Raw genomic sequence first — 7,302 nt, 5'->3', positions numbered from 1 at the left:
AAAAAAATTGTAGCATATATACACAATGGAATTTTACTCAGCATTCAAAGAGAATAAAATCATGACATTTGCAGGTAAATGGATGGCATTGGAGAAGATAATGCTAAGTGAAGTTAGCCAATCCCCCCAAAACAAATACTGAATGTTTTCTCTGATATAAGGAGGCTGACTCATAGTGGGGTAGGGAGGGGGAGCACGGGAGAATTAGATGAATTCTAGATATAGAAGAGGGGTGGGAGCGAAAGGGCCGGGGCAGGGGATCAGCAAGGGCTATGGAAGGTGATGGACATCATTATCCAAAGTACATATATGAAGAGGCCAGTTGGATGTCAACATACTCTCTATATAAACAGAGATATGAAAAATCATGATATATATGTGTAATAAGAATTGTAATGCAAAAAAAGAAAGTATATGTATAAAGGCATGAATTGACATGAACATACTCTATATACAAAGATATGAATAAGTGTACTCTATATATGTAATAAGAATTGTAGTGCATTTCACTGTCATGTATTTTTTTAAAAAATGAAATCAATGAAACAAAAAAGTAAAATAAAAAAAATAAATGAAATAAAAATAAAAAATAAATGCTTTTGCAAATGCCTTAAAAATAAATAAAAGAAAAAACAACTATAAAAAATAATTAAAAATCCAGTAGAATAGAGGGAAGTGAATGAGGGAGGGAGGAAGGAAATGTAATGGGATGTGCCAGTGACTGAATTAGACCACATTATTTTCCATTATTTTATAATTATGTCAAAATTAATCTTATCATCATGTTTAACTCAAAAGAACCAATAAAAAAAGGAAAAAAAAAGTGAATCATGGTATTATGTATAATTAGGATTCAATAAAAAAGAAAAAAGCTCAATATTATATTAAAAATCTTCACTCACAAAACTCGTAGCAATACTTCATAATAGAATCTTATTTGAAAGAATTGTATCCAGTATATATTCAAGTTTTTAGTTATTTCATAAAATTTCATACACATACATGCAAATTAAGTACCCTGTAAGTGCATAATAAATGTTAAAATACTTAGCATTTAACATTAAATATTTCTCTGTTTTAAGATAAAGTTTAATATATTAAAAAACAGTTTTTTCTCCATTATGAAAGAAAAAAATAAGTCACAGAAAATCTGATAAATTTCATATATAAAAACTCAAAGAGAAATATAATTCTCAAAGGAAACATTTGTAAGCATATTATTTCTCTTCATGTAATAATTGTACTAAGTGCAATTATTAAATCTTTTTTTTTCCAATTCCCATTTATTTTTGGCTCTTGGGGCAATGTCATCTTTTCAATATGAAAAAAAGGAGCAAGTTCAACACAAATTAGAAATCTGAAGTGTAGGATAGGACAAAATCAACATTAGGAAGGAAAAAGCAATATCAAAAAAAATGAGATTGGGCTTGGGATGTGGCTCAAGTGGTAGCGCACTCGCCTGGCATGCGTGCGACCCGGGTTTGATCCTCAGCACCACATACCAACAAAGATGTTGTGTCCGCCAAGAACTGAAAAATAAATATTAAAAATTCTCTCTCTCTCCTCTCTCACTCTCTCTTTAAAAATAAATAAATAATTTTTTTTAAAAAAAAAAGAAATGAGATGTTCTTTTAAAAAGGGTTTTGTTGCCCCTCCTCTGGAGTGAGTCACATTTAGGTGGTACATACCTTTCCACATATCAGACATGTTACTCTTGGGAGGGGGGTTGAAAAGTAGGGGTTGGTTGGGGAGGGCAATTCTGGAAGCTTCGGGACCAAGGCTGGTCTTCTCCTTTTTGAAATGCACTGTGAGAAAGGTAAAGCAGAAAAAGGAAGGATTCACCTCTCAGAGTGGGGCAGATTCCTCCAAAGGGAGGGCACAACACAGGACAGCTGAGAGAGAGGCTGCAAATGGAAATAATACTGTTAACACCTCTCCTGAAGCTGAGAGATAGAGCATGGAAGTGCCTAAAAATGACTGTAAAAGCATAGATTCCTCTCTTTAAAAAACTGTCCTAAAATGAAAAATCCCATCCTCATCACAAGTGATTTCTACCTGCTGCTACCTTCTACCTCGTATTATTTTGCCTTAGGATGGTGGCCACTAAAAGCACCTGACTAGTTCTAAATGGGATCTGGACAAGAACCAGCTTATTGGGAGAATCATTTTGGAAACAGAAGATATTAAATGGACAGATGTGAAAAATAGGTACCAGAAAGAAATGCAGGGTAATCCAGCATGGAAGAAATTTAAGTTTGCCAGAGTGGAAAGAGGAGACATTCAAGAAACAAATATTTATTGAGAACCTAATATGGGTCAGGCACTGTTCTGCATGCCTCCCAAAAGAAAAAAAAAGGGAAAAAAAGGCAGTTAACACAAATTCTGAAGAAAGGGGCAGCGGAAAGCTGGGGAACTGAGAAGCCTGAGGTGATGGGGGAGCCACCTTAGGCTTCCTCTTCAGCCTCCTCACCAAAATTCTCTTCCTCTTCTGCAGTGGTATCCTGGTACTGCTGGTACTCGGAGACAGGGTCGTTCATGTTACTCTCAGCCTTGGAGAACTCCATCTCGTCCATACCCTCACCTGTGTACCAGTGGAGGAAGGCCTTTCGGCGGAACATGGCAGTGATGCGCTTGAAGAGCCCCTGGATGGCTGTGTTGTTGCCAATGAAGGTAACTGCCATGTTGAGGCCACGAGGTGGGATGTCACAGACAGCTGTCTTGACATTGTTGGGGATCCATTCCATGAAGTAGCTGCTATTCTTGTTCTGCACATTCAGCATCTGCTCATCTACCTCCTTCATGGACATCCGTCCACGGAAGACTGCAGCCATGGTGAGGTACCGACCATGGCGAGGGTCACAGACAGCCATCATATTCTTCACATCAAAGTCCTGCTGGGTGAGTTCAGGCACAGTGAGGGCCCAATACTGCTGGCTTCCCCAGCTGGTAAGAGGGGCAAAGCCAGGCATGAAGAAGTGGAGACGTGGGAAGGGCACCATGTTGACTGCCAACTTGTGGAGGTCAGCATTGAGCTGGCCAGGGAAGCGGAGGCAGGTGGTGACACCACTCATGGTGGCTGAGAAGAGGTGGTTCAGGTCTCCGTAGGTTGGTGTGTTCAGCTTGAGGGTACGGAAGAAGATGTCATAAAGGGCCTCGTTGTCAATGCAGTAGGTCTCATCAGTGTTCTCTACCAACTGATGGACGGAGAGGGTGGCATTGTGGGGCTCAACCACAGTATCAGACATTTTGGGTGAGGGTACTACACCAAAGGTGTTCATGATGCGGTCAGGATACTCTTCCTGGATCTTGCTAATGAGCAAGGTGCCTGTGCATTCCGGAGCCTGTGCCCCCTCCCAGAGAGTGGGTCAGCTGGAATCCCTGCAGGCAGTCATAGCGCTCTGCCTCCTTCTGCACCACAGCCAGGACTGAGTCAACCAGCTCAGCCCCTTCTGTATAGTGACCCTTGGCCCAGTTGTTACCTGCCCCAGACTGACCAAAAACAAAGTTGTCTGGTCTGAGGATCTAGCTAAAAGGACTTGAGCGAACAGAGTCCATAGTCCCAGGTTCTAGATCCACCAGGATAGCATGAGGAACATATTTGTCACCTGTGGCTTCATTGTAATACACGGGGATGCCATCCAGCTGCAGGTCACTTTCCCCATGGTAGGTACTGGTGTGGTCGATGCGTGTTCATCACTGATCAACTCCCAGAACTTGGTCCTGATCTGGTTGCCACACTAACCGGCCTGGATGTGCACGATTTCCCTCATGGCTAGAATTTATTTTAGTTTATTTTTGCTTGCCTCAATGTATGCTTGGGACAAGGAAATATGTAATTCGTTTTCTGTGCTGGTTGCTAGCTGAAAGAAGGAACATGCCCAGGAGGATGGAGCAGCAAGATCTGAACATGACGGCAGGAAGATTCTCTGTTAAATATTATAATACAGTTTATACTATATGTGAAAAGTTTTACTTCTTCTAATCACCATTATAACATACAAAAACACCTGTGGTATTTATACACTTTCATAAACTTGGCTTTAAATGACTAAAAACAATTCCATCATATTCATTAAAGATAATTGATTTCCTATTCCTCTGCTATTACACCACTGGGGTGTTTCCAAATGACTTATTATAAATCTTGATGTATTGTTCATCTTTATGAAAAAAAATCATATATAGTGTATGATAGTTTTATTGTAGTCCAGCTCCAGTGCAAAATGATATGTACAATTTTCAGGCCAAACCATAAACAATTACAAAGGCTTTATCTGGCAAGCTTCACCAGACATGGTGCATAATTAATGCACTTCATTATGTAAAAGATGTAGCAGTCAGTCTCAGACTCCTTTGGCAAGTCATGGTCTTACGCATATTTGTATTACTAAGCAAAGGCACATGAATTTTTTGATCTATTTACATGAGGTCTTTGACATAGTCCTACTTCAGGACTTGCCAGCCCTGGGGAGGAGGGAGAAAACTTGATGATACTTTTACCCATTCTGATACAATACTCAGAAGCTTTCTACCTGGAACCCCCCTCTCTCACCCCATCTTATCATTGTAGTCCACAAACTGTTGAAAACATCTGTTCAGAGATCCTAGAATAGTGAGAAGACCCCCACATCTGAAGGTTTTGTCTCTTGTTATAATACTAGAGTAAGTTATGAAAAATTCACTGTTGCTTCCATTTTGCTTTGCTTTTATTTTCTATCATGACAAATAATAGCCTGGATATGTCTCCAATGCAAAGGGCCCTTTACATTATTTGGGGAGATAAAACATGATTTATTTTTGTTTCGATTAAGTTAGCCTAAGACAATTCAAGATTTATTTAAATACTTGATGTCAGTATACTACTTTCCCTCAAATGAATTGTCATGGCTACATACAAGCAAGAGAATATTAGTCACTACCATGCCATCAAGATTTTTTTGAAAAAACTTAACTCTGTCAAATAATATTTTAATATGTACTTTAAATTATTTTTTATTAAAATTTCTTCTGTTTCTATCAAAATAACATAGCCATTAAAGGCACAATAGAAAACTTTCTGGTAATAGGGACTTCATAAGTAGAACTATGTGATTATAAAAATAATGAAGAGTTTCTATTTATTCAATATTTACTAGGTTCTCAGATCCATGTTTCCAACTTCCATAATAAATGAGAAATTTCTAGTACCTTCAGAATTGGGTATATCTCAGATGCTTTGTGTACACCATGTTATTTAACTGGGAACACTTGAACTGAAAAGCATTTCACTTAACCTACTCAATTACAAAGATAGCACATAATTTATTAATCTTATTTTGTAGAGTAAAACAATAAAAACTGACAGTATAAATAACTTAATGAGAATAAAGCAAGCTACACTTTTATTACTCAAATATTGGGAGTGGTTCTCATTAGGATATTTTTGGTAGAATGATCTTCTCTTCCCTTTATATATCAAACAAGTAAATCAAAAAAGATGATTTACATACCAATGGAAGGAATAGTGTATACTGACAGACCCAAGCACCATTTGATCAATTCCCAAAGAGGATTAATTGGTTTTCCATGGTCACCAAAGAGATCCACAAATTTTACAGGTTCCTGAGATTTAGGTAAGAAAGAAAACACAAGAATATTTTCTGTAAAAATAGAGTTAATGAAATAGAAAATATCATTAGCCATCAGATAAATGTGAATCAAAATTATAATGTGATATCATCTTTCCATAGTTAGATTGTTATTACCAAACAACAACAACAAAAACAAATGTTAGCCAGGATGTAGGAAAAAAAAGGAATGCTCATACACTGTTGATGGGAATGTAAATTTATACAAGTATTATGGCTGATACTAAAAAAAACCTAGCAATAGATGTACCACATTGATCCAGCTATCCCACTTGTGGATACATAATCAAAGTAAATAAAATCATCATATCAAGGGGATCATATGCCCATGTTTATTTTGACACTATTCACAATAGTTAAGATATGGAATCAACCTAGTAATCCATCAATGGATGAATCAATAAGTGTATATATATATATATATATATATATATATATATATATATTCACACATGTATGTACACATAAACAGACTGAAATATTATTCAGCATTAAAGAAGAAAAAAATTCTGCTATTTCCAAGAAAAATGAATTGAACTGAAGAAAGTTATGTTATTTGAAGTAAGCCAGAAACAGGAAGACAAGTACTACATATTCTCTTTCCTATGTGGTAGTAATTAAAAAGATTTAATGAATGTAGAGTAGTGATTATTAGAGATTGGGATGTATTGTGGGAAGGATGAATGAAGGAAGGCTGGATTTTATCAATTCATACTATAAGCATGTATTTAGATATCACACTAAATCCCATTAATATGTATAATGTTTACATATTACTCAAAATAGAACATAATTCTAAAATCATGTGATTAAGACAAAAATGTGTGCAGGAGACTAGCCAGAAAGCACAACCCTGATTCTGTGCACAAAGTAAAATATTTTGAAATCCTAGGATTTTAAAAGAAAGAAATGCATAAAAGAGAATAGTACTCCTGGTAACAGCACCATCACTGATTTCTTTGTCAAGAACTTTATTACATAAAATTTATACCTGGGATAGTGAAACTGTGGAGAACAGAACCATCATTTTTTTCCATATGTTTAAATAGTATGTGACTTTGTTCTGAAGTGTTTGTGCTAAACAGGGGTCAGTGGCTTCTTGCAAAATGGTGGTGATAATGGGGATAGCAGAGGACACACATTGAGTTAAAGTACCTATACTTAGATATTCATCAAAGATGAGGCAACTGAAGATAACTAAGTACATGAATAGTCCATTGAAAAAAAGAAGAAGAAGAAGCAATAAGCATCCCAACAGATGGGTAGACATACAAGCAGCATGAAAAACCAACAAAATGGCCCAAATTGAGAAGAACACAGAGACAATTGACTCAAATGACACCATAGTAGAGGAAATGTCAGATAAAGAATTTAGAAAGTTCATAGATAACTTATGCAATGAGCTAAAAAATGATGTAAGTACAAAAATTAGAGAGAAAAGACAGGAAGTGAAACATCATTTCAATAGAGAGAGATGATGAAAAAGAACAAAAGAGAAAAACTTAAATGAAAACTCAATCAAATTTAAAAATCAATAAATAGCATCATCAATATATGAGACCACTTTGAAGCTAGATTTTCAGGACTTGAAGAAAAACAATATAATCCTGAAAATAAAGTTGACAATATAGAAAAGATGCTAAGAGACCACGAACAGAATATTCAAGAAATCTGT

At 36.3% G+C, this 7,302-nt stretch overlaps 1 pseudogene across 1 annotated transcript; it reads right to left on the bottom strand.

The window, feature by feature from the left end:
* Nucleotides 1-2,444: 2,444 nt before the first annotated feature.
* Nucleotides 2,445-3,770, bottom strand: LOC308639048 (tubulin beta-5 chain-like; annotated as a pseudogene). The gene has a single exon. The product of its transcript is annotated as a tubulin beta-5 chain-like (transcript).
* Between the last annotated feature and the right edge of the window lie 3,532 nt (nucleotides 3,771-7,302).

Source organism: Spermophilus citellus (assembly GCF_964194105.1).
Source record: "Spermophilus citellus genome assembly, chromosome: X".
Classification (NCBI taxonomy): domain Eukaryota; kingdom Metazoa; phylum Chordata; class Mammalia; order Rodentia; family Sciuridae; genus Spermophilus; species Spermophilus citellus.
Note: the sequence above shows the minus strand (reverse complement) of the source record. Positions and strands in the feature narration are given on the sequence as shown.